Source organism: Phyllobates terribilis, unplaced genomic scaffold, assembly GCF_046119375.1.
Source record: "Phyllobates terribilis strain yellow unplaced genomic scaffold, ASM4611937v1 Scaffold_2626__1_contigs__length_117759, whole genome shotgun sequence".
Taxonomy (NCBI): domain Eukaryota; kingdom Metazoa; phylum Chordata; class Amphibia; order Anura; family Dendrobatidae; genus Phyllobates; species Phyllobates terribilis.
In genome coordinates, this window is record NW_027365383.1 from 47,501 (window position 1) to 55,000 (window position 7,500).

A 7,500-nucleotide genomic window follows, 5' to 3' on the forward strand; every position below is an offset into this window, starting at 1 on the left:
CATTCTGGTTCTTTTTCACTTTTTGTCTCTTTTGCGACATCTAGTGGGCAGGCTGCATTACTGCAACCGGGGACACCTCAAAACGCTTGGAACTGGGGAGCGGGCTCAATTTACAAACGTTTTGCGGGTCCTGGAAGTCAAAATTGTGACTTCTGAAAACGACTAAGTATCAAGGACTCATCGCGCGAATCGCTCTGGAACTGAAATCGGATGCGCGCACTGACATGCTCCCCTCTCTGGAAGTCTGACACAAGTTGAAAAATTTTCTAAGTCCCCAAAAATTTTTTTTTTCAACTTTTTTTCAATTTTCCCCCTGTGGGATATATATTTTACCCACACTTTTGGAGCCCTCCTGGGATGCCCTCTAACATACTAGAACCTCATTTTGTGGAAGTTTTCACAAAATTGTGAAATTTTCAAAAAAGTCAGAAATTTTGCAAAAACGACTAAGTATCAAGGACTCATCGCGCGAATCGCTCTGGAACTGAAATCGGATGCGCGCACTGACACGCTCCCCTGTCTGGAAGTCTGACAAAAGTTGAAAAATTTTCTAAGTCCCCAAAAATTTTTTTTTTCAACTTTTTTTCAATTTTCCCCCTGTGGGATATATATTTTACCCACACTTTTGGAGCCCTCCTGGGATGCCCTCTAACATACTAGAACCTCATTTTGTGGAAGTTTTCACAAAATTGTGAAATTTTCAAAAAGTCAGAAATTTTGCCAAAAACGACTAAGTATCAAGGACTCATCGCGCGAATCGCTCTGGAACTGAAATCGGATGCGCGCACTGACACGCTCCCCTGTCTGGAAGTCTGACAAAAGTTGAAAAATTTTCTAAGTCCCCAAAAATTTTTTTTTTCAACTTTTTTTCAATTTTCCCCCTGTGGGATATATATTTTACCCACACTTTTGGAGCCCTCCTGGGATGCCCTCTAACATACTAGAACCTCATTTTGTGGAAGTTTTCACAAAATTGTGAAATTTTCAAAAAAGTCAGAAATTTTGCAAAAACGACTAAGTATCAAGGACTCATCGCGCGAATCGCTCTGGAACTGAAATCGGATGCGCGCACTGACATGCTCCCCTCTCTGGAAGTCTGACACATGTGTGAAAATTTTCTAAGTCCCCAAAAATTTTTTTTTTCAACTTTTTTTCAATTTTCCCCCTGTGGGATATATATTTTACCCACACTTTTGGAGCCCTCCTGGGATGCCCTCTAACATACTAGAACCTCATTTTGTGGAAGTTTTCACAAAATTGTGAAATTTTCAAAAAGTCAGAAATTTTGCCAAAAACGACTAAGTATCAAGGACTCATCGCGCGAATCGCTCTGGAACTGAAATCGGATGCGCGCACTGACACGCTCCCCTGTCTGGAAGTCTGACACATGTGTGAAAATTTTCTAAGTCCCCAAAAATTTTTTTTTTCAACTTTTTTTCAATTTTCCCCCTGTGGGATATATATTTTACCCACACTTTTGGAGCCCTCCTGGGATGCCCTCTAACATACTAGAACCTCATTTTGTGGAAGTTTTCACAAAATTGTGAAATTTTCAAAAAGTCAGAAATTTTGCCAAAAACGACTAAGTATCAAGGACTCATCGCGCGAATCGCTCTGGAACTGAAATCGGATGCGCGCACTGACACGCTCCCCTGTCTGGAAGTCTGACACATGTGTGAAAATTTTCTAAGTCCCCAAAAATTTTTTTTTTCAACTTTTTTTCAATTTTCCCCCTGTGGGATATATATTTTACCCACACTTTTGGAGCCCTCCTGGGATGCCCTCTAACATACTAGAACCTCATTTTGTGGAAGTTTTCACAAAATTGTGAAATTTTCCAAAAAGTCAGAAATTTTGCAAAAACGACTAAGTATCAAGGACTCATCGCGCGAATCGCTCTGGAACTGAAATCGGATGCGCGCACTGACACGCTCCCCTGTCTGGAAGTCTGACAAAAGTTGAAAAATTTTCTAAGTCCCCAAAAATTTTTTTTTTCAACTTTTTTTCAATTTTCCCCCTGTGGGATATATATTTTACCCACACTTTTGGAGCCCTCCTGGGATGCCCTCTAACATACTAGAACCTCATTTTGTGGAAGTTTTCACAAAATTGTGAAATTTTCCAAAAAGTCAGAAATTTTGCAAAAACGACTAAGTATCAAGGACTCATCGCGCGAATCGCTCTGGAACTGAAATCGGATGCGCGCACTGACATGCTCCCCTCTCTGGAAGTCTGACACATGTGTGAAAATTTTCTAAGTCCCCAAAAATTTTTTTTTTCAACTTTTTTTCAATTTTCCCCCTGTGGGATATATATTTTACCCACACTTTTGGAGCCCTCCTGGGATGCCCTCTAACATACTAGAACCTCATTTTGTGGAAGTTTTCACAAAATTGTGAAATTTTCAAAAAGTCAGAAATTTTGCCAAAAACGACTAAGTATCAAGGACTCATCGCGCGAATCGCTCTGGAACTGAAATCGGATGCGCGCACTGACACGCTCCCCTGTCTGGAAGTCTGACAAAAGTTGAAAAATTTTCTAAGTCCCCAAAAATTTTTTTTTTCAACTTTTTTTCAATTTTCCCCCTGTGGGATATATATTTTACCCACACTTTTGGAGCCCTCCTGGGATGCCCTCTAACATACTAGAACCTCATTTTGTGGAAGTTTTCACAAAATTGTGAAATTTTCAAAAAGTCAGAAATTTTGCCAAAAACGACTAAGTATCAAGGACTCATCGCGCGAATCGCTCTGGAACTGAAATCGGATGCGCGCACTGACACGCTCCCCTGTCTGGAAGTCTGACAAAAGTTGAAAAATTTTCTAAGTCCCCAAAAATTTTTTTTTTCAACTTTTTTTCAATTTTCCCCCTGTGGGATATATATTTTACCCACACTTTTGGAGCCCTCCTGGGATGCCCTCTAACATACTAGAACCTCATTTTGTGGAAGTTTTCACAAAATTGTGAAATTTTCCAAAAAGTCAGAAATTTTGCAAAAACGACTAAGTATCAAGGACTCATCGCGCGAATCGCTCTGGAACTGAAATCGGATGCGCGCACTGACACGCTCCCCTGTCTGGAAGTCTGACAAAAGTTGAAAAATTTTCTAAGTCCCCAAAAATTTTTTTTTTCAACTTTTTTTCAATTTTCCCCCTGTGGGATATATATTTTACCCACACTTTTGGAGCCCTCCTGGGATGCCCTCTAACATACTAGAACCTCATTTTGTGGAAGTTTTCACAAAATTGTGAAATTTTCAAAAAGTCAGAAATTTTGCCAAAAACGACTAAGTATCAAGGACTCATCGCGCGAATCGCTCTGGAACTGAAATCGGATGCGCGCACTGACACGCTCCCCTGTCTGGAAGTCTGACAAAAGTTGAAAAATTTTCTAAGTCCCCAAAAATTTTTTTTTTCAACTTTTTTTCAATTTTCCCCCTGTGGGATATATATTTTACCCACACTTTTGGAGCCCTCCTGGGATGCCCTCTAACATACTAGAACCTCATTTTGTGGAAGTTTTCACAAAATTGTGAAATTTTCAAAAAGTCAGAAATTTTGCCAAAAACGACTAAGTATCAAGGACTCATCGCGCGAATCGCTCTGGAACTGAAATCGGATGCGCGCACTGACACGCTCCCCTGTCTGGAAGTCTGACAAAAGTTGAAAAATTTTCTAAGTCCCCAAAAATTTTTTTTTTCAACTTTTTTTCAATTTTCCCCCTGTGGGATATATATTTTACCCACACTTTTGGAGCCCTCCTGGGATGCCCTCTAACATACTAGAACCTCATTTTGTGGAAGTTTTCACAAAATTGTGAAATTTTCCAAAAAGTCAGAAATTTTGCAAAAACGACTAAGTATCAAGGACTCATCGCGCGAATCGCTCTGGAACTGAAATCGGATGCGCGCACTGACACGCTCCCCTGTCTGGAAGTCTGACAAAAGTTGAAAAATTTTCTAAGTCCCCAAAAATTTTTTTTTTCAACTTTTTTTCAATTTTCCCCCTGTGGGATATATATTTTACCCACACTTTTGGAGCCCTCCTGGGATGCCCTCTAACATACTAGAACCTCATTTTGTGGAAGTTTTCACAAAATTGTGAAATTTTCCAAAAAGTCAGAAATTTTGCAAAAACGACTAAGTATCAAGGACTCATCGCGCGAATCGCTCTGGAACTGAAATCGGATGCGCGCACTGACACGCTCCCCTGTCTGGAAGTCTGACAAAAGTTGAAAAATTTTCTAAGTCCCCAAAAATTTTTTTTTTCAACTTTTTTTCAATTTTCCCCCTGTGGGATATATATTTTACCCACACTTTTGGAGCCCTCCTGGGATGCCCTCTAACATACTAGAACCTCATTTTGTGGAAGTTTTCACAAAATTGTGAAATTTTCCAAAAAGTCAGAAATTTTGCAAAAACGACTAAGTATCAAGGACTCATCGCGCGAATCGCTCTGGAACTGAAATCGGATGCGCGCACTGACATGCTCCCCTCTCTGGAAGTCTGACACATGTGTGAAAATTTTCTAAGTCCCCAAAAATTTTTTTTTTCAACTTTTTTTCAATTTTCCCCCTGTGGGATATATATTTTACCCACACTTTTGGAGCCCTCCTGGGATGCCCTCTAACATACTAGAACCTCATTTTGTGGAAGTTTTCACAAAATTGTGAAATTTTCAAAAAGTCAGAAATTTTGCCAAAAACGACTAAGTATCAAGGACTCATCGCGCGAATCGCTCTGGAACTGAAATCGGATGCGCGCACTGACACGCTCCCCTGTCTGGAAGTCTGACACATGTGTGAAAATTTTCTAAGTCCCCAAAAATTTTTTTTTTCAACTTTTTTTCAATTTTCCCCCTGTGGGATATATATTTTACCCACACTTTTGGAGCCCTCCTGGGATGCCCTCTAACATACTAGAACCTCATTTTGTGGAAGTTTTCACAAAATTGTGAAATTTTCAAAAAGTCAGAAATTTTGCCAAAAACGACTAAGTATCAAGGACTCATCGCGCGAATCGCTCTGGAACTGAAATCGGATGCGCGCACTGACACGCTCCCCTGTCTGGAAGTCTGACACATGTGTGAAAATTTTCTAAGTCCCCAAAAATTTTTTTTTTCAACTTTTTTTCAATTTTCCCCCTGTGGGATATATATTTTACCCACACTTTTGGAGCCCTCCTGGGATGCCCTCTAACATACTAGAACCTCATTTTGTGGAAGTTTTCACAAAATTGTGAAATTTTCCAAAAAGTCAGAAATTTTGCAAAAACGACTAAGTATCAAGGACTCATCGCGCGAATCGCTCTGGAACTGAAATCGGATGCGCGCACTGACACGCTCCCCTGTCTGGAAGTCTGACAAAAGTTGAAAAATTTTCTAAGTCCCCAAAAATTTTTTTTTTCAACTTTTTTTCAATTTTCCCCCTGTGGGATATATATTTTACCCACACTTTTGGAGCCCTCCTGGGATGCCCTCTAACATACTAGAACCTCATTTTGTGGAAGTTTTCACAAAATTGTGAAATTTTCCAAAAAGTCAGAAATTTTGCAAAAACGACTAAGTATCAAGGACTCATCGCGCGAATCGCTCTGGAACTGAAATCGGATGCGCGCACTGACATGCTCCCCTCTCTGGAAGTCTGACACATGTGTGAAAATTTTCTAAGTCCCCAAAAATTTTTTTTTTCAACTTTTTTTCAATTTTCCCCCTGTGGGATATATATTTTACCCACACTTTTGGAGCCCTCCTGGGATGCCCTCTAACATACTAGAACCTCATTTTGTGGAAGTTTTCACAAAATTGTGAAATTTTCAAAAAGTCAGAAATTTTGCCAAAAACGACTAAGTATCAAGGACTCATCGCGCGAATCGCTCTGGAACTGAAATCGGATGCGCGCACTGACACGCTCCCCTGTCTGGAAGTCTGACAAAAGTTGAAAAATTTTCTAAGTCCCCAAAAATTTTTTTTTTCAACTTTTTTTCAATTTTCCCCCTGTGGGATATATATTTTACCCACACTTTTGGAGCCCTCCTGGGATGCCCTCTAACATACTAGAACCTCATTTTGTGGAAGTTTTCACAAAATTGTGAAATTTTCAAAAAGTCAGAAATTTTGCCAAAAACGACTAAGTATCAAGGACTCATCGCGCGAATCGCTCTGGAACTGAAATCGGATGCGCGCACTGACACGCTCCCCTGTCTGGAAGTCTGACAAAAGTTGAAAAATTTTCTAAGTCCCCAAAAATTTTTTTTTTCAACTTTTTTTCAATTTTCCCCCTGTGGGATATATATTTTACCCACACTTTTGGAGCCCTCCTGGGATGCCCTCTAACATACTAGAACCTCATTTTGTGGAAGTTTTCACAAAATTGTGAAATTTTCCAAAAAGTCAGAAATTTTGCAAAAACGACTAAGTATCAAGGACTCATCGCGCGAATCGCTCTGGAACTGAAATCGGATGCGCGCACTGACACGCTCCCCTGTCTGGAAGTCTGACAAAAGTTGAAAAATTTTCTAAGTCCCCAAAAATTTTTTTTTTCAACTTTTTTTCAATTTTCCCCCTGTGGGATATATATTTTACCCACACTTTTGGAGCCCTCCTGGGATGCCCTCTAACATACTAGAACCTCATTTTGTGGAAGTTTTCACAAAATTGTGAAATTTTCAAAAAGTCAGAAATTTTGCCAAAAACGACTAAGTATCAAGGACTCATCGCGCGAATCGCTCTGGAACTGAAATCGGATGCGCGCACTGACACGCTCCCCTGTCTGGAAGTCTGACAAAAGTTGAAAAATTTTCTAAGTCCCCAAAAATTTTTTTTTTCAACTTTTTTTCAATTTTCCCCCTGTGGGATATATATTTTACCCACACTTTTGGAGCCCTCCTGGGATGCCCTCTAACATACTAGAACCTCATTTTGTGGAAGTTTTCACAAAATTGTGAAATTTTCAAAAAGTCAGAAATTTTGCCAAAAACGACTAAGTATCAAGGACTCATCGCGCGAATCGCTCTGGAACTGAAATCGGATGCGCGCACTGACACGCTCCCCTGTCTGGAAGTCTGACAAAAGTTGAAAAATTTTCTAAGTCCCCAAAAATTTTTTTTTTCAACTTTTTTTCAATTTTCCCCCTGTGGGATATATATTTTACCCACACTTTTGGAGCCCTCCTGGGATGCCCTCTAACATACTAGAACCTCATTTTGTGGAAGTTTTCACAAAATTGTGAAATTTTCCAAAAAGTCAGAAATTTTGCAAAAACGACTAAGTATCAAGGACTCATCGCGCGAATCGCTCTGGAACTGAAATCGGATGCGCGCACTGACACGCTCCCCTGTCTGGAAGTCTGACAAAAGTTGAAAAATTTTCTAAGTCCCCAAAAATTTTTTTTTTCAACTTTTTTTCAATTTTCCCCCTGTGGGATATATATTTTACCCACACTTTTGGAGCCCTCCTGGGATGCCCTCTAACATACTAGAACCTCATTTTGTGGAAGTTTTCA